Below are 20579 nucleotides of genomic sequence, written 5' to 3'. Positions count from 1 at the left end.
ATAGGTATACTATACATTCAAAAGTGTTACATAGGGGACAGATCTGTGTAACAATACTACCTATACAAAATCCATCCTAGATGGTTGAGACAGGTGTCCAATTGGTCCACGAGACGCGAAGGAAGTCGTGGGTTGAGTGCGGAATAATTTGCAACTGTTTCCCAGACCTCACAGTTGTCCGTGAACCCGCGTCCCGTCGGTGCTTTTTTTAATGGCCCCAACATATGAAATTGGCAGGATGATAGGTCAATGCTAGGAGGGAAATACTGGAAAACTTCCTACGTTAAGTGCTGCAGGAGATTTTTGCACACTTGTGTCACATGAGGGTGGCATTATCCTGCAACAGAATAATTCCTTTTCACAACATGCCTCCTTTTGACAACTATTTTTAATGGCAATTTTTAGTTTGCTTCAGGTATTGAAGTATTTGTTTGCATTAACTGTACCTCCCGTTTCCAACCAGTTCAGCATCAAGAAGCCATTCCCATTAAAAAAAAAAAAAAAAAAAAAATGAGCATCACTTTCTTTGCTCGAATTGAGGAGTGACATTTTTGGGCGAGGATAACCGGAATGTCCCCATTTCATACTCATTTTCTTCGTTGCTGGATCGAAGAAATGCACCAGGTTTCGTCACAAGACAAAACTCGGGACAGAAACTTGTTTCCCACTGTGCGCTAACGACGTAAATGCTGGAAGCAAACACCCATGCGCAGAAACGTTTGGTCCTCAGTGAGATGTTTTGGGACCCATTGAGTACAAAAATTGCTGTATTTCAAATGTCCATGAAGAATAGTGTTCACGGTTGTCTTGTTCAAAGACAGACTGTTTGCAATCTTCGGGGTGGTTATTCGACGATTCTCCCTCAAAAGAGCGTTGCTGTAGGAACTGATTCATCTTTGATGACCTTTATCTTCGACCAAATGTGCTTGACCTGGACCCGCTGTACTCACACGTCCATGATCAAACTCACTACACCATCTGAACACTGCAGTATGTGACATACTTTCAGTCACATACACATCCTTCATTCGACGGTAAATGTTAGTTCCACTAACATCTTCTACCATCAAAAATTGGTTACTGTACAACGGTTTATCGTTTGTATTGTCATTGTCATTGTCAATCTGTATTGGTCATTGTCAATCTGTACCCGTTTGTATTATCATTGTCATTGTCATTGTCAATCTGTACCTGTTTTATGAAAAGGATCAGAGGCGTTATAGCTGAGCAGCTATGCGAAAAGGAAGATAAAAAGAAATGCCTTGAGGTTGCTGGGTAAATAATAATAATAGATATGTTTGAAGAAAGTAAGAAGTAGGTAACGATTATTGAATGTAATGTGGTGAGACTTCTTTTGGAAATGAAAAGGTAAAATCTAGTTATCCTCAAAAAGGATTGTGTTAATTTGCTAGTATAATAATTCTTCTGATTACTATTTATCCATACGTATTGACTTGTCTTATTATGTTTATAAGTAAGTGTCATTATAACTGCGAGCTTAGCCTGTTTGGAGGAATCCATGACACGCTCGTTACCTGTTATCTCGCTTGTATTGCAGTCAACCACACACTGACCCTATCCACTGTTCGTCAAATTTCTTCTGACATACTGCCATGTACCAGGGAAATCGCAAACTTCTACCACTGTGAATAACGGCGCTCTAACCTCAGTCCTACTTTCAGCAGGACATGCATTGTATATTCCTCGATCTATAATCTTTACAGCACCCATTCTACAATTTTCGTGAGCGCCAGCGTTGATTGTTGGAGATTTTGGTGTCTGTCACCAACTATGATTCTCTATAGGAATTAACAATCGTTCCCATTCGGATGAACAACTTCCTTCAAGAGAAGTGGGACTATCGTTCCAAACATACATTTTTCTTCTTTCTCTATGGCCCTTGCTCGAAATATTGAGTTTATTTTTGTTGGCTCATTAATATGGAATGTACACCCACATTTCTATAGCAGTGATCGTTTCGCGATATTTTCCTGCAGATCTGCCTGTTGCCAATTTAATTCATAACTCTTAACTAATATTAACCACTTCCCCGGTGGTATTATTTATACTAGTTTCATATATTTTTTCAATCAAAAGGCCCACAAGACACTGACAATTGTCAGATTTTTCAGAAGATATTCGCAGGAGATTATTTCAGTCATCTTTCCATTATTCCATTATCAATTTTTCTAGTAAGAGATTTCTACAATCACTGATCTCTGGTCAAAGCTCTAAAATGAATTCAACCGACCACTGTTTGCAAAAGTTCTTCCGGTGGCGGTGTTTTGAAATATGTTTGAACAAAAAGAACATAATTACATATGTCCGTGTATTCAGTAAACGACTTGCAATTTATTTTCCTACACAGCCGCTTCAGTTCCTTTACAATGAAAACGAAAAATAAAAAAATAAAAAACTGAAGGCGATGCGTGCGTTGCATTCGTTCCAGGACGCGTTCTTGTAAACGAAGTTAAACTCGTGCCAGATTGTTGTAGCTATTCGTCTAAAAGGTATTTCTACTGAGAAAACAAACTGTTGATGGCAATCACGATTGGCAATGTGAACTCTTGAAACAGGATTGACCTCTTACACTCTTTAAACAAAGATATAAACTATTATGATTTTGTTTGAAATTTTACCGCTTACATAATAAGATATTGATATAAATTTATCAATATTTGAATAGGAAAAAAACTTTTTTTTAAATGCGTTTATTTTTGTTGCATAAAAGAAATATATACATAGGTACATCTACAGGCTACTAAACTAAAAAAAAAGTGCCACTATATTACTTAAATGAAAGTATTAGGCCTGATCTCTCCTACTGAAGAACTGGTCTGTTCATATTGTCCCTGTCGGATGCTGCTTCTTGTACTTAGCCCCAGAACCAAGGGAATCCTGAAAAAAGAACAAAGGAGTCTTTTAATTCCGAACCTCAACTTTAATACAGGCCTAACAATATTTCTCAGATGATTTAATGATGCGCATTACAAAGTATGACGTTTAATAACGGTATTTGCATAACATGAGTTTGCTTTTTGTTTTCTAAAAAGTACAAAGTTCAGGACTTCAGTAATTATGCGAATTCTATTCATCCGAATCGATGTCAGATATTAAAAATTACATTCAATAATCTTATCGAAATGAGAACTGGGTCTATTTTTTGTGGAAATATTATTTCCTTAAAATTCTCAATTAAATGAACGTACCTAGCTCTATCTTATTTAACTGAACATTTCTGAATTTGTTTTAATTATTTGCAGAAAAAAATGGTTTTATTTTAATATACATTAGATCCATCTTTTCGTTAAAGGAAAGGAATGTTTAAAGTTTTTTTTTTTTTAAATCTCACAATATCACTATTTCTGATAACTTCCCGAATTATCCGGATTAAGTCCAGAACTCATTAAGCCCCCAAATTCGATTTTTCTGTATTTTGAAGTTTCTCTCTTTCTATGTACAAATTTCTCCGCTCATCAAAGTGGAGAAATTTAGAGGCTTGCGCCTGCGTGCTGCATAGATTCGGTTTCCAGTGGAAGGTAATTGCATGTATTATATTGATTATGATTTGACCTAAAATTATAGATTCACTGCCCTATAAAAAGAAACACTATAGAGGGTGTTTCAAAATGAATATTGGGATTTTAATTCTTTGTAGTATTTATTACAATTAACTTACAGTTATAAATAATACATAAAATGTAAGAGCAAATCACTCATGTTCTGTTTCCTTACATGCCCGTTTTGTACGCACGCGTTTGCATGTCCTCTTTCCTCCGTCTGCCGTTAGAAAGCGCTAGTAGCAAAGATGGCGACTAGTGAGCGAAAAGCTTTTCGTGTTTTAGATTTTGCAAAGAGTGAATCTATAGTTACAGTGCTAGGAGAATTTTAAGCAGACGCTCACAACTACGTCCTTATCGTTTGCAGTTACTACAAGCTCTAAAGCCTACAGACTACAGTTTACGTGTCAACTTTGAAAATGAAATGTTGATGCACGACGATGAAGATTTTCTGAATCATGTCGTCTTCAGTGATGAATTGACATTTCATCTAAGTGGCGATGTGAACACCCATCATATTCGCATCTGTGGGTCAACAAATTCCCACAAAATGGTACACTTGCAACGAGACTCCCCTAAATTGAATGTGTTTTATGCCATATCGCGGTGGAAACTTAATGGGCCTTTCTCGCCTATCGTCTCGATATGTGCCGTGTGATGAATGGTCCTCACATTAAACACTTGTAGGAAAAACTGTTTAAGAGTCTTCATCCCGGCGAAATTAAAATACCGCTAATTTTACAGTAATTATGTGATATCTTCAAATAGATAAAAGATAATTGAAATATGGAACAAGAGCGCCCTAGACAATATTATTTTGCGTTAGGTACCGTTATCACAAGTCACCTAGTGGCTTTCCGTTTTCAACTGTTTAGAAACGCGAAAATAAATGCCGATTTTCAAAATGACTCGAAATCGAAAGCAGATAAGTGAGTCGTGATAACGGTTTCTCATGTAAAATAATATTGTCTAGGGCGCTCTTGTTCCACATTTCGATTATCTTTTATCTATTTGAAGATATCACATAATTTCTGTAAAATTAGCGGTATTTTAATTTCGCCAGGATGAAGACTCTTAAGTTGCTCTTTCATTTAATCTATTATTTATAAGTGTATGTTAAATGTAATAAATATTAAAAGCCTAAAATCCCCGAAATTCATTTTGAAACACCCTGTACTTCAACAAATAAATAGCAAATCATAGGATACCAGTTATTATTACTATTATTATTATTATTATTATTATTATTTTGATTAGAAACTTTTATGTTCGATTGTGTCCCTTCGTAGCCAAGTGGTTTGAGCTCAAACTTTCATAAGAATGGTCCCGATTCATTTCCATTGTGTTAGATTGTCTGGAGTACTAATCCTAATAATGGTTCAATTTATACTTTAAGCTGTAAGTTGCATCTCCAAAGATACGTCTTACTCAACTTACTCATTCACATTATGATCTAATTGAATATCCGATTATATCAATTAAAGGTTTTTCTCAACAAGGTAAGTTCTATTTTACTCAGTCAAACATACCCCAATAGGAATATCCAAATCCGAACGTGTTATCTCCTTTGAGATCGTCTCCACCTTTTGACAGCTGAGGGTTTCCTTCTGGGGCAGCTATTTCTTGTGGCGGTGCAGGAAAGGCTACGGCAATGCAAACAAACACTGCCACAAACACAAGAAGAGACTGAAAAGAATAAATAAATAAATAAATAAATAATAAAATGCTGTAAGTGCTTTATGTTTTAAAGAAATATTTTAAGAGTTGTGCGACCAGGAATATTAGAAAATAATGAAGGAAAATTTAGAAAAAAAAAATAGATCAATTTAGAAGTGTATTGTTACAATAAAATCTTTTGCCACTCGTTACCCCTATGTCGTTGGTAAATAATCATATCCAATTGTACGTATAAATATACAATTCATTAATATCCTAATCTAAAAATGGTTTTGCTTACGTTTAAAATTGTGTTAACTTGTGTTGCACAGAGCTCCATTTCATTTTGTGTGCACTGAGAAAAATCCATTATCCGGACAGCGGTATATTGTACAAATACAAGGATTCGTTATGTTTACTAAGGAAATCTGTACGGAGCGTACTTTATCCATATACTACATAGGTACTGCCTTTTACCCGCTTAGATATTACATCATGTCGCTGCAGGATGTCTGACATCTAACAATCTTCCGTATTTTACATACGTATACGTATGTTAAATACTTCAGCTATATGTTAAATACGTCCATCTGTGTGTGAGATCCAGGCCGCCTATAGACACCTCTTTCTTTCGCCATGGCTGACGTCATTGAACTACCGTCTTTTGCTTGCGAAACGAGGTTGTTTACAAACGGAAAAGAAGAGAGGAAAGAAACAAATGCTTGGGTAAGTACACTAGTTAACTATTACTTTAGTTAAATATTCCATTAATTATATATTCTTTTAGTGTAACTTGCTTTAATATGGTACTAAGTAAGTAATGTAGTTTATGAATACAATTCTTACTATTGTAAAACTCGTTAATGATTGAGGACAATGGAATGGGTGAATCTGAATTTTGAGAAATCTTTGAATATTAATGTTTTGAAACATTTTACATTTCAAGGTAGCAAAATGAATGTTATGTGTTTATTCATTCCGTTTTATATGTGACGATTTATTACTTGGAGCAGTTTTACTACAGGGCTGCTTAACATAATTGCTAATAAACCGTTTTCAGCGCGAAAATTCCCTTGTGTAGTGAAGATTTAGGATTTAGATTTCTGGGCTTTCGGCATCAATGGCCTTGTTAGCCCGTCGCATATGAGGGATGACTTCCCTCGGTGATCACACTATCCGGGGAAAGGAAGGGAAGAATGGATTGGGGAAAAATGGGGCCGCGGTGGCTCAGTGGTAGAGCGTTCACCTCTGGTGCTTGGGGTCCCTGGGTTCGATCCCAGCTCCCGCCAAGTGAACTTTGTGGTGGACAAACACCGTGTGCGTGGGTTTTCTCGGGATTCTCCCGTTTCCTCCCACTTTCTTCATTCCACCATTTCATACATTACCCATCATCACCGTTTCCTTTAGCCTAACCGGCATAACCGTGGGACGTAAAACTCAAAGATTTCATTTTCATTTTTGGATTTGGGAAGGAAGAAAACGGCCTGGGACCTATATGTTAGGTACCACTCCGGCATTTGCCTGTTGTGAATGAGGAAAAGCCAAGGAAACCTCATTCAGGATGGCTGGACTTAAAATCTTTTGATACTTTTTCGACCGAGTTCCCCCACCGGGATCGAACCCGGGACCGTTCGCACCGAAGGCGAGAGCGTTAGCGAATACGCTACGCGGGGCCACTAGTGTAGTTTAGAAAACTCATTTTTACTAGGATATTTGCAAGATTTTTTTTTCTTTTAGTTTAACGCCCCATGATTGTACATCAATGTAAGAGAGAAGGTGACGATGAGATACATGATAATGGTGGAATCAAGAAAATGTAAGGAAACTGGAAAGTCTTAAGAATAACCACAACTACAGTGTTCACCAAAAGCCTATTTGTCGGGAGCAGGAATCGAACCAGGGACCTACCGCGTCAGAGGTAAGCGCTCTCAGAGCTTTCTTTTGTTTAAAGAACTTGTTTACAATGAAATATATATATATATATATATATATATATATATATATATATAACGAAGATATTGACATATTTTACAGCCTCACTGAAATTTAAAAAAAAAAGTAGTCAGGGAGAGCTTACTTGTCAGGTTTTTATTTTTTAATTTAATTTATTTTTATTTATTTATTTTTGCTTTGTTATGTTCCCTAGTTAATTAATGTTTGGGTTACTGAAAATTAAAACCTTTTTAGTATTATTGTTATGTCATCACTTTGGAACCAAAACGTTAGATTTTTTTCTTGTGTTTTCATATAGGAAGTTGGTGAGTTTGTGCCTTAGCACTGGTTTGGTTTCTAGAACGTAATTGAAGGTCATGTTGAGTTGAGTCTTGGTGGGTTTGAGTTCGTGAAGTGTCAGGCACTGCTTGTGCCCCTGTCTTCTGTTTGTGATGTTTCCTGGCTTTGGGCTGTGACGTATTTATGTTGAGGAGTACCAACGCAGGCCGCGTGATATACAGGTAGCTACAACACAGCTTCAACAGTTAACGAGTGCCAGGTCTTTGAATTTCAGCTTTCGTTACGGCGTGACTAATGCAGTATAGTGCTAGATTGAAATTCTATGGGTGGTAAAAACGGTATGGTAAGAAATACAACGTAATTGTTATTAGTTTAATTAGTGTTTCTTCATAGTATTGTTTCACTATTTCTAGAAGGAATTAAGTATTAACGAAGTAATGAATAAGCAAAAGCACACATTGATTGACGTTTACTATTTCTCATACTCCATTGAGAATGTTTTGATCCTCAGTTGCGCAAACATCCAGTGTGCGTTTATTTTCTTTCTTTTTTGGGGGGTTTACACTGCCTCACAGATGAGCTCCCTCGTGGCTAAGTGGTTAATGAACACGCCTTTGGCGTGGGACACCCGGGTTCGATTCCCGGCCGGGGGCCGCGGTGGCTCAGTGGTAGAGCGTTCACCTCTGGTGCTTGGGGTCCCGGATTCGATCCTAGCTCCGCCAAGTGAACCTTGTGGTGGACAAACACCGTGTGCGTGGGTTTTCTCGGGGTTCTCCCATTTCCTCCCACTTACTTCATTCCACCATTTAATTCATTGCTCATCATCAGTGTGTTTTTTGAAATGTGTTTTTTGGGAGAAATTTGATGATTTTTGTCCGATTGCTACAAAGGAACGTGAGATGTCCCCCAGAATAAGCCTCAAATCTGCAGCCTCCTAACGCTAAAGACAACTCTGATCCTCCACAACATTGTTTTTCAACTTCATAAGTATTTTGGACATCGCCAAAAAAAGTATGGTAACGGTCTTACAACACCTCCCCCCCCCCAATGTTGAAGACAGATTTGCGCCGCTGGTTCTATTCACATCTTTGTAAACAGGGCGCAACCAATCCTTTAATTCAGGGATCATTTCAGGTTGTTTCGGGTACTTTTGTTCATGTTGTGGTCAAAATAGTTCCGAAATAATTAACATTACAGTACTTACGTTAAGCAATTTTTTTGTAAAAGAAAAAGTGCAGAATAATTAAAAGACCCCAAAGGACAAGTATAACAAACACCTTCTTCGCCTTTTTTCACGCATCTATAGCTAATCTTGTTGCTATCGGTAATGATGTATTACGTGTGTCTCTCAACGGAAACTCTGCGAACTAAAGGACATCAAGTTTGTAGTTATTCTTCGTTAGAGGGCAAGGGTAACATAACAATGCAGGATTGTGGAGTAGTGAGTACGCTGTATTTCCAAACTCTTCATCACTTGCGCTGATTAAAACAAACAAACAGAAAAAAAGAACGTAAAAACTGTTTTGAACTAATAATGCTTCTCTACAGATGAACATTTTGTTTGCAGCAAAAAGTCGCTAAATGTGTAAGTAGGTAAATCGTCATTTAAAAATCACCCAAAAAAGTCTCCAATCGGATTTTTTTTTTTTTGTCGTTATCGTAGGGCGACCATACGTCCTGTTTTGACCGGGACAGTCCCGTTTTAGGGGCGTGTCGCGGCCGTCCCATCAGTAGATGGAAAAAAGTAGTATTCGTCCCGTTTTATGTAAATGAAAGAAGTAAATAACAAACCCAGTACCTTTACTCCTTTTAAAAGTATTAATAATAACAAAGCGGCAAAAATTGAACTGAAAATCCCTATATTAAACATACTCTATAGTTCGCAGTACTGCTCGAAAGGCAGCAGAGGTTTTAGCAGTTGGTTGTGTGTTAAACAAACTTCAACGTGTCTTTCCTTTTTCATAAGTACCCGCTCTGTAACGAAGAGAGAGAGGGGGAACTCTGATATCAAGGCACTGATAAGAACAAAGGTAGATCTAAAAGTCTAGTGTTGCAAGAACCTGTCCCGTTTTTAACTGAAAATTTTATGGTCACCCTACGCTATCGTTGAGGTCGAATTCCCCTTATTTAGCGACTTTACCCAAAATTGGCAACATTGACCCCCCCGAAAACACCCCGTCATCTTGAGCCTAGCCAGCATAATAGTGGGACGTAAAACTTAAAGATTTCATTTCGAACAACACTCCCAGAAACCTACTGTTATACTATTCTCAAACCACCCTTTCGTACAGTTCTCCCTATTCGAAAAAAAAAAAATGTAAATAGCAGTGTTCATACATAAATATGGAACTCAATTTCCCTGAATTTTGCAGGTTTTCCAGGTATTAATTTTGCAATTTCCAGGTCTAGTGGAAGAAACTAATAGTACGAGAACACATAAATTTTAAGAATACTATATTTATATATTTGAGAATGGCCACCCTTCTCCCCAATGAACGATTGCAATTAAATATTGAGTCACAAGAAAATAAATAATTAAAATAAATAAAATTTAAGTTGAAAAATATTAAGTTGAGAAGCCTACTAAGGGAATTATATAATACTTTTGTTCCATACTTGAATACATTCAAAATATACAAAAAAATATTGGCTTGGGGAAGAAAAAAGGGCCCGCGAGATTTTAACTGATTCTTGTAGTACTCGACGACAGAAATAGATTACTGAAAGAATTTTCAAAATCGGCACAGGCAAACATGAAGAAAATCGCATTTTTCAGGTACCGGTTCAAAATGGGAAGAAAAAAGGGCCCGCGAGATTTTAACTGATTCTTGTAGTACTCGTCGAGAGAAATCGACTAGTGAAGGAATTTTCAAAATCGGCGCAGGCAAGCATGAAGAAAATTGCATTTTCATGTACCGGTTCAAAATGGGAAGAAAAAAGGACCGCGAGATTTTAACTGATTCTTGTAGTACTCGACGAGAGAAATCGATTAGTGAAGGAATGTTCAAAATCGGCGCAGGCAAGCATGAAGAAAATCGCATTTTCATGTACCGGTTCAAAATGGGGAAGAAAAAAGGGCCCGCGAGATTTTAACTGATTCTTGTAGTACTCGACGACAGAAATAGATTACTGAAAGAATTTTCAAAATCGGCACAGGCAAACATGAAGAAAATCGCATTTTCAGGTACCGGTTCAAAATGGGAAGAAAAAAGGACCGCGAGATTTTAACTGATTCTTGTAGTACTCGTCGAGAGAAATCGACTAGTGAAGGAATTTTCAAAATCGGCGCAGGCAAGCATGAAAAAAAAATCGCACTTTCATGTACCGGTTCAAAATGGAGAAGAATAAAGAGCCCGCGAGATTTTAACTGGTTCTTGTAGTACTCAACGGGAGAAATCGATTAGTGAAGGAATTTTCAAAATCGGCGCAGGCAAACATGGAGTAAATGGCATTTTCATGTACCGGTTCAAAATGGGGAAGGAACAAGGTCCCGCAAGTTTGAACCGCTACGTTGTATGTTCACGAATGTGCCCGTCTTCTCAAATTTAGTTAATTACTGTGACACTGAAACATGTGACAGAGTCACATTGTGGATGACTCTGCAATCGGCAACCACTGCACATATACTCCTCCCGCCCCACAGTTTGATTATTTCGATCCATTCCTCACGTGCTAACGACATGGTTCAACATCTGCAAGAAAGGGGTAAATGTAACGTTCAATTGGCAATAGCTTTTCACCAAATTAAGCTGCATGAAATCTGATTGCATATTTGACATACTGAGAAAATTCTAGCCCATGGCCATATGTATCACATATCCCACCAGTTCATAAAAATTTTGAACACAAAATTACGGTCGTCCGTGTGACGTACTCCCAAAAGGCCTAATGTGTATCACCCACCTCACATTCAATGAAACCACATCCGTGTAGAATTAAGAAAGGAACCTCTTATGATGTATACAGGATGTCTCAAACGTTCCCTGACATAGGGTAACTCTGTTATTATCAGAGTTACGACAAAATGTAAGAGGAAAAACATCTCGAAATATGACGTTTTCAATCTAAAGTGAACACTTTTTTAAAAAATCGGACAAGATGAATGTGCTGTATACTCTTTATGCACCCAATTTTAAATGAAAATGCAACGTTGTCATTTACCTGGACCCACGACATAAGTGAATGAAGTTACTGTTTGAAACGGGGGTTGGCCATCGACATGTTAGCGTAAAAGACAGTAACTTCACTCACTTCTGTTGTGTTTCCAGGTAAATGGCAACGTTGCATTTTCATTTCACATTGGGCGCATAGAGAGTGTACAGCGCAAACGGGTCATCCGATTTTAAAAATTCCTTCACTTTAGATTGAAAACATCATAATTGGATATGCTTTTCCCTACTACATTCTGTTGTAACTCTGATAATAACAGAGTTACCCTATGTCAGGGGACTTTTGAGACACCCTGTATACCTTATTTAATGTATGTTTGATGTCACTATAACTGTAGTATAATTTAGTTTTTTTAAATTTACAATTTAATACAAGTAGATTCGGATTTACATGCGTAGGATTTTGTATGCATCTAACTAATGAATTCTTTTATATTTATGCTTAACTTAGTGACTTGGCTTTGGACTGCAACTGATTATTGTAACCCATTATTGCTTGAGAAGAAACAAGATATCCGAATCTTCATTTGGAGAAATCAAAGGTCTATTGGAAAGCTGGGGATTACAATCATTAATTTCTACATTTCAAGGTGCGTAGTGAATAATATATTGTGTTTATTGTTAAATTACTATTATTGGGTTTAGAATCAATGAAGCACTTCATGATATTTTATGGGGATCAAGATGGGTGCCGGATAGATAAGTATTTGAGCGTCAGGCTCTTATTTCTTTTCAATTTAATATTTAATCAATGATTATTTTTCTCCCTCATTATTCCACCAAATCGTATTCCAAGATCATATATCCATTTTTGTTCGATATATCCATATTTTTGATCTCTTTCATATTTCTATATTTTCGATTTTTGATATTGTTTATATTTCGATATTGCTGTATTTTTCGATATTTCGAACAAGTTTCGATAGTTTGTCGACATCGATTATCTATATCTAAATTCGGATATCCCAAAGCCCTATCGAGCACCCTCCGAAATGAAGTTTTTGGCTATGGACCTGATTAGGGATGCGCACGAGACAAGACGAGACAATTTTTGTTACGAAATTCGAGACAAGATAGAGCTTTTCCAATAGAAACGGATCCAGTTTTCGAGACGAGACAACTTTCGCGGCACCTTTTCGAGAGGAGACAACCTCAAATCTTTTCTCTTGCGCATCCCTAGACTTGATCATGAGTTATCAAAAAAAAAATGTTAATGAGAAATAACATGTAAATACAATATAGGTAGCTAAAACATTTTTGTTTTCATTCTTCAGTAATGCATTGTTATTAATCTCAGGGGGGCGGTGGCTCAGTGGTAGAGCGTTCACCTCCGGTGCTTGGGGTCCCTGGTTCGATCCCAACTCGCGCCGTGTGGACTTTGTGGTGGACAAACACCTTGCTCGTGGGTTTTCTCGGGGTTCTCCCGTTTCCTCCCACTTTCTTCATTCCACCATTTCACTCATTTCTCATTATCACCGTCTCCTTATCCTAACCGGCATAACCGTGGGACGTTAAACTTAAAGATTTCATTTTTTATTAATCTCAGCATTTTATAGTGTATTCTTAAGCTTCAGGTGATGTATAATTAAATTTTGAATTCAGTTAACTTATTTTGTTTCTCAGATTGTTTTTAAAATGTATGTACAAACGTTTATGTTCATTCTCGAGAGTTTAAAGTGACGTATAGTTATTAAACATAGTATTTAATATTGTACTCTTAACGTGGAAGTGATATACAGTTAACTTTTGAATTCAGTTAACATTTTTCTTTCTGAAATTGCTTTAAAAAGTATGTAAAAACGTTTTTATTTTCTTTCTTGAGTACTAAAAGTGATGCAAAGTTATTAAGCTTACTACTTTATATTGTATTCTCAACCCTAAACTGATACACAGTGCGTTTTTGAATAAATTGTCAAGTTATTTGAGTGATGAACACTGGTAGAAAATCCTGACTACTACTGGAACATTTTGATTTTAAGGTGACGACTACTGGTGCAAGGATTTTAAAATATTGTTTTTCCTTCAAGGGCTACTCCTTTTTGAATTCTGACTACATGGTCACTATAGGAAGGATCAGTGAGTCTTTCCAACTATGGTACAGCTCCGACAGATTCACGATGCTCAGAGAAGAGACAAAATAGTATGTTTTCAAACTTAAAGTGAGAACCACTGGCGTTTTTACCTTGCTATGCAAAAGTAAGTGAGTACTCCAATGGGGTTCCAATGCGGTACCTAATTTCTGCATTTTAGATATATGGAAATACATGTCTCTAAAATGTAAAGAACTGATTCTTTTTTTTGGGGGGGGGGATAAATTATAGGTATGTGGGGCTTGCATACTTGACGCTACAATTCGGAAATTGAATTAAAATATGACTAACGGCTATCAAGATGTTGTCAAATAAAGGGAGGACCAACACAGTTAAGGGGTTTTCGTGTTAGATGCTAAAATTTCCGAAATCGGTCATGGAAAGTTAATAAACACCAGTAGCAATTTCATCTTAAAGTAATTAGATATCTTCATGGACTGTTAGAACATCATGGAGTCTACCAAAATTAAATTTTAAAAGCTTTTGAAAATATAATCTGACATTTGTAAACAGTATTTGAAATATGTGTTTACCCAAAACTTCCAGCTAGTACATCTAACATCTGGAGAAACACTGTGAAATAAAAGCGTACGAGATCTTGAAATTTCGGAAACAATTATTGGTGGCAACAAAATTAAATAAGATGGTACTTCTATGGGTTAAATGACTACCTCAGTACAATTTCGATCGAAAGATTAGTTCAGTCCTATGTTTTCTTCAGGCAATTCCAAGGGTTCATCGAGCTGTGCAAAAGAATGAAAATTCGCTGTCAATATCTAAGATAGTAAATAAGATATAAGGAATTATATATTTTATGACGTGAAAATAGAGATCTTTATGGATTTGTACTTTTGGGTCTTTCCTATAAGAAAAAAAATCAGAAAACTACTGTATATACCTTAATAGACAATTCAGTGGGCGGGGACACAGTAGCTTAGTGGTAGGGTATTTAACTAATCTTTTTTTTTTTTTTTTTTTTTTTGCAGAAACTATTGGAGTATTCACTTAACCCATAGAAATACGATCATACTTAACTCCCTATTTAATTTTAAAATTAAATAAAAGGAAATATTTCAGTGTAGCGACCCACGATTATGCATTTTAGTCTCAGGGAGATTATGATTAAAGCAAGTGAATGTTGTTGACAGAATTGATGGAATGCAAAGGTGGGAGGAGAGTACCCCGAGAAAACCCACGAATACGATGTCCACTACAAACTGACTTGGCCGTGGATCGAACCAAGAACCCAATACACCAGAGATAAGCACTCTACCACTAAGCCACTGTGCCCCCGCCCATTTAATTGTCTATTAAGGTATATACGGTTGTTTTCTGAAATTTCTTCTTCTTACAGCAAATACTCAAAAGTACAAATCCATGTGGGTCTCTATTTTTACGACGTCATAAAATACATAATTCCTTATATCTCGCTTGCTATATTAGATATTGACAAAAAATGTTCACTTTATTTCAGAGCCCGATGAACGCCTGGAATTGTCCAAAGAAAATTTAGAGCTGAATTAATCTTTCGATCGAAATTGTACTGACGAGTCTGAGGTTCTCACTTAACCCATATAAGTACCATCTTATTTAACTTTTGTTAGGATCAATAATTGTTTTCTGAAATTTCAAGATCTAATACGCTTTTATTGTATGGTGTCTCTCTAGCTGCTAGATGTACTAGCTGGAACTTTTAGGTAAATACATATTTCTAATACTCTTTACAAATGTCAACATATATTTTACAAAACTTTTAAAATTTAATCTTGGTAGACCCCATGATGTTCTTAAACTCCATGGAAATACCTAATTATTTTAAGATGAAATTGCTACTGATGCTTATTAACTTTACATGACCGGTTTCGGAAATTTTACCACCTAACACGAAAACCCCATAACTATATGGATCCTCCCTTTATTTGACAATATCTTGATAGTCATATTTTAATTAATTTTCTAAATTGTACTGTCTAATATGCAAGCTCCACGTACCTATGGTGTCGCTTTTTATTTCACCATATTTCGGTAACTGTTAGGCGTACCGACTTGCGGTTTCGGTAAACACACACCTCTAACGTTCTTTAAAACGTTATTAAGACATATTTTAGAATATTTAGAAATGAGAGTTCTGGGAATATCATGGTACCCGAAAACCCCCATCAGGGCGTGTGTGTAGTGTATTTAATTGAAACTACTTTTGAGGTTGTTGTAAGCCCTCGTAATTACGTTTCCGAAACTGCACCATCTAGTACGCAAACTCCACAGTTCTGTAGTGTCGCTCTTTATTTTCCCATATCTCGATATCCATAAGGCTTACCGAGTTGAGGTTTTCGGTAAACAGATGTCAGTTCCTTACATTTTAGAGACATATATTTTCATATATCTAAAAAATACAGACATTAGGTACCCCATGGTAGCCCGAACACCATTGAGGTACCCACTTACTTTTGAATGGTAATACATTTTGAGTTGTTGTTCAGCATCAATAAACACTTCATAGTTTTTCTACGTGCAACCCAAAAGTCCATACCTGACCGAACAGAGTTTGTCCATTTAATCTCAAAAATGTTAAGATACTTTGTATTGTTAAGTACAACCAAATTAAGCACACTGAATATAACATTTTAAATATTTTCTGATTTTTGTTGCAGGTATTTCGTGCATCAAACCAGGATTCTGCTTGAAAGACAGTCAAAAGAAGCAGTGTAGGTTGTGGCTAAAAGTACGCCCTTTCTGAAGACAGACTCAGTTGTACTTACATTATTTTGTACGAATATATAACCCTAATAAAGATACTGTACTACAAATTATTTCTTTCTTCCATAAATTATAATAAAATATTATCTCTGTTTAAAGAAAATGATTGTTAATGTTAAGTCATTTTAATTCTTTTTCTCTGTAATAAGAACATTATCCCTAGCAATATTTTTTATCTTTGTGCTATTGCGATTGGATGAAGTAAAATTCTATACCAAGCACTATTATTTCAGACATGCATTAATAACTAATGTATTGTTCTGTATGTAAGACAATGTGTATACTGAACATGTCTAGCGAAGGTGTTGTTTTAATACAGAATCTATAACTCAGCTTTTCAGTAGTCAACTTTATTGGGAATCCGAAGAAAGAAGTTAAAAAAAAAAAAAAAATGTTGGACTTACCAGCGTGTGTGTGTTCGAATTCTGGACTAATCCAAATTATCCAGAGAAATCATTATATATTTCTTTGTTGCTATTTCAGATGTATCCTTTATCCAAGTCGTATGAAACGGAGACTTCATACATCGCTATACTTTGTATGAACTATGTTCCGTATTTACTTAATCACTTTGTAACTTTCTCTAGTGTTGACAAGGCCGCAGGTGTCAATCGAATAGTTTAGTGTTTCACTCATGTCACCTTGTGACTAAGGTACGTCCTGTCGGTATATATATGGTACTGGGTTCAATTAGCGATAAAATACATTTTTAGCGTTAAACAAATGCAAAAATCTACACGAAATGAGATACCGTGATCTCTGACTTACGGATAACACCAAGCAACTAATGGTACTGAGTGTGATTGAGTTTACTAATTACTATTTGGCTAAAATCAGTGTTCCTTTATCTATAGTTCTTTTCGTGCTTTGAATTGCAAAGTTTGAAATAACCGTTTTAAATTATTGTGTATATATATCTTCCGAGTAATTCTGAGAATCATTGCTCTTTCTTTAAGCAATGTATGAGACTGTTAAATTGCTCTTTCCTTAAAATGTTGCACTAAGAAGGATGCATCCAGGAAAGTCCAAATTTGCAGAATGTCTATAGCAGGGAAGAATAAATATGTTTAGTCGATGGCTGCACAACGCCTCCGCTGTCACCACGTTGTCACACAGCGAATACAGCGAACGTTTAAGAGTATTCTGCACTTACTATTAGGTATCGGCCTGGGAACTTTGGCGCATCTACCCAGTCTCCTTCTTGGTGTTTCATTTTTAATGGCGAGTACTGAGTAGGAATAATATTGTAAGCGAATGCGTTTCCGGCTGACACCACACTTTTAATTATTGCGACATTTAAAAAAAAATACCTGTTAATTAAAATGTACAGAGAAGTTATTTCTGGAAAATTCTACTCAGGCCTCTTGTGGTAACAACTGCACTTTAGTAGAAGATACTATTAAGGGAAAGAATGAGGTAAAATAATCTTTATATCGTACAAGCAATGGATGATAACAGCTTAATAAATGATTGTACGTAAATCTTGTTTGAGTTTGAATATAGGATTGTATAAGGCTGTGCATTTTGCATTATTATTGAGGTGCTGCAACTAACTAACTGCAAACCATATGATAAATTCTTACAGTAATATATCACATATTGATTTACTCTGTATGGAAACGAAAATAGTTTAATATATGGTTAACCTCCTTTGTGCCAGGGGCGGATCCAGAGGGGGGCGATCGCCCCCCCCCACAAGAGGAAACTTTCTTATTTTATATATAAATAAACCCACCCATAACAAGTTTGGAGCTCTTAAAAGTAGCAGTATTACCGCCGACCGCCCCCCCCCAGAAGTCCGTCCTGGATCCGCCCCTGCTTTGTGCCCATAATTTTAAAATTAACGCTTGTGTCACTTTTCAACACTTGACTTTGCAGTAGCTTTCCAACGAATTAGCAGGAAGCCCAAACTTATAGGACACCCTGCAGGTAAATACATTTCTTTGGACAGTTTCACTGCTCCAAACTAAGATTTGAAAAGTGTAGTATTGTTAATTTTATTATTATTGGCACAAAGGAGATCAACCATATTTTAAGCTATTTTTGTTTTCATACAGAGTACAACAATATTTGACAACATTACAGTAAGAATGTATCATGCACTTTGCAGTATGTTGCAGCACTTTAATAATGGTGCACTATACGTACACTCTAGATCCTGCATATGTCCGATCCATACATTACAAGAAGGCAATACGTATTCGATACAGGTAAAATCTGTATATTTCATATGGACAACCTATTAGCTATATACATCCAATCTATACATTACATATGGCCAACCTGTACGCGACATACGTATAATCTATATGCTGCATGCAGACAGTCTGTAAGCTACATATATGCACTCTGTATGGTGCATACGGATATTCTGTATGCTGTATCTGGACAAGCTGTGTGCGACATAAGGAAAATCTGTATAATACATACGTACAATACGTATACTGTATCTAGTCGTACGTATGGGGCACAAGTACAATATAGATGCTGTCTCGGGGTTGAACGCAAGAAACATACGTACAGAACGTATATTGCATACTTCTTGAAATCATGCTCCGTCCTGATAGTCAGTGTATGTCGTCATTATTAACCCACATGCTACATACGACCCTGACGTCACAAAGCTAGATATTACCTCCGTATATACTTGTTACTGCAGATAACGTCACACGAATGACGTCATTGCACTTATGCAGACAGTACGTATAATACATACTTTTTCAGCTATACGTTTGCTGCAGGATGTTATATACGGTTGTACGTTAAGTCCAGAAACTACAGGAATTACGAATGTAACCTACGTTTTTAAGTATGCCACCTACATTTTTTTTTCTCAGTGTGTGTGTGTGTGTTGAAAATTTTGAAGCTTTTGGTATTTCACAAATTAGTATTGCTGTATGCTAGGTTAGGTTAGGATTTAGATGTATGGGCTTTCGGCATCTAAGGCCATTTAGCCTTTCACCTTTGAGGGATGACATCCCTCGGCGAGAACACTATCCGGGGAAAGGGAAGGAAGAAAGGATTGGGGAAGGAAAGATGCGGCCTGGGACCTATAAGTTAGTTAGCACCCCGGCATTTTCCTGGTGTGAATGAGGAAAACCCAAGAAAACCTCAGTCAGGGCGTTTTACACTTTTTCAACCGAGTGCCCCCACTGGGGGCGTTTTACACTTTTTCGACCCCCACCGGGAATCGAACCCGGCACCGTTCGCACCGAAGGCGAGAGCGTTAGCGATTACGCTACGCGGGGCCACAGTATTGCTGTATGCATATACAGGGTGATCCAAAAGAAAGTCTCTGATTGCTTTCCAACATTCAATGGGAAATAGGGTAGCTTACGAGACACAAGAGTTCTGGGATCTCTTAAACCTCGAAAAGGCTCATTTTCTCTCCGGTTACTTTGCGGGCAGCGTACCTAACAGACGCTACTGTTACTTTCTGAGACTCTGTGAAGTTTCCTTGACTCATATTAGTGCTAAAACAAAAAATTTTGTAACAAAGAAGCAGTTGTTTCATTTTTAGCTTGTTTCACACAACTAAGACTTAAAGAAAACGCTTTTATTTTAATTGACATTAGAGGTACAACTATTTCTGGTTGAAATTACACTGAAAAAATAAAATTGTTACTTTTTACGTAGATAATACGATAGATTGTTTGGATAAAAAATATTTTACTTACTTTGCCGATCATTTTAAGGGAAAGTTTTCCACTTATCTTCTCCAGGTACAAGTACTAATTGTTGTCGAATTCATCTTTCATTTCTATATATATGGTTCAAACTGTCCTTGCTATCCGTATGAACAAAGAAATTAATTATTTTTCTTAAAGTATAAAAGCAATAGCTAACGTGAGCATAGGCAATGATGCGTTAGTTTCCAAAAGAAATGCTTACTTATTGCACTTTTTAATGTAAATAATTATTACGGTTTGTTTCTAATTAAATAAATGTATGCACTTTATTGAAATCCTTAATTAATATTACCTCTCATACTCTTAACATACGGAAATCGTCCTTGTAAATTATGTGATGTGTACTGAATTAAAACAATGTATTGTTTATGAATGGTTAGGAATAACTGTACCGTAAAACATACAGCATTAACATCAATTACAATG

The 20579-nt window shown here is 36.5% G+C and overlaps 1 long non-coding RNA gene across 1 annotated transcript; it reads right to left on the bottom strand.

Annotated features, from left to right (window-relative positions):
• Positions 1-2711: 2711 nt before the first annotated feature.
• LOC145691660 (uncharacterized) lies at positions 2712-20184 on the bottom strand. Its single transcript, XR_014132471.1, has 3 exons — positions 20142-20184; positions 5090-5246; positions 2712-2898 (listed from the first exon to the last, which is right to left on the bottom strand). It is a non-coding gene; the product is annotated as an uncharacterized LOC145691660 (long non-coding RNA).
• Between the last annotated feature and the right edge of the window lie 395 nt (positions 20185-20579).

The sequence above is a fragment of the Thermobia domestica genome, chromosome 8 (assembly GCF_964235325.1).
Source record: "Thermobia domestica chromosome 8, izTheDome1.hap1.1, whole genome shotgun sequence".
Lineage (NCBI taxonomy): Eukaryota > Metazoa > Arthropoda > Insecta > Zygentoma > Lepismatidae > Thermobia > Thermobia domestica.
This window is presented reverse-complemented; position numbering and strand designations above follow the sequence as displayed.